Here is a 575-nt window from a genome sequence, read left to right as displayed (position 1 = left end):
AGTGTAACTCCACAACAGAGATAACTCCTAGTCAGATGAGGTATTGGAGTCATTGTCAAGTCTGAAAATCATCCTTCTTCTGAAATCTTATTCTGGTGGAGTCTGATGAAAATATTGTGTAAATTTATGAGACAAATGCTAATTTTCAGGAGTTCTGCATGTAAAATGGTTCGCACGTTGGTTCAACTAATGAGAACTCTGGATAAGATGCCTGAAGAGTTGCTATTTCTGGAGAGTTTCACTGGCATGGACTTTTAGAATTCACTTCGCTGCTGATATTGGCAGTTTTTAAAAAGCTAATTCTATGCACTCCATTCTTTCAGCGAACTGTATTGATGAAGCTCCTATATTATGACGATGTAACGGTAGGACTTTTTACTTATAGACCATGGGGAGTTTTATTTCTTGCTGTGAATAAATGGGATCGTTTAATGACGTCATATACTTGTCCTAACGTTGATATTTAGAAACTTACTCCTTGTGCTTGATATTTCAGCCTTCGGACTATGAGCCCCCATTTTTCAGAGGCTGCACGGAAGAGGAAGCTCATAATCCATGGACTAGAAATCCCTTGA

The 575-nt window shown here is 38.4% G+C and overlaps 1 long non-coding RNA gene across 1 annotated transcript; it reads left to right on the top strand.

The window, feature by feature from the left end:
* The first annotated feature begins 1 nt into the window (after position 1).
* On the top strand, positions 2–556 carry LOC140965411 (uncharacterized). The gene is made up of 3 exons (XR_012173070.1): positions 2–40; positions 150–365; positions 497–556. It is a non-coding gene; the product is annotated as an uncharacterized lncRNA (long non-coding RNA).
* Positions 557–575: the final 19 nt, after the last annotated feature.

This window comes from Primulina huaijiensis, unplaced genomic scaffold (genome assembly GCF_012295235.1).
Source record: "Primulina huaijiensis isolate GDHJ02 unplaced genomic scaffold, ASM1229523v2 C13117664, whole genome shotgun sequence".
Lineage (NCBI taxonomy): Eukaryota > Viridiplantae > Streptophyta > Magnoliopsida > Lamiales > Gesneriaceae > Primulina > Primulina huaijiensis.
Note: the sequence above shows the minus strand (reverse complement) of the source record. Positions and strands in the feature narration are given on the sequence as shown.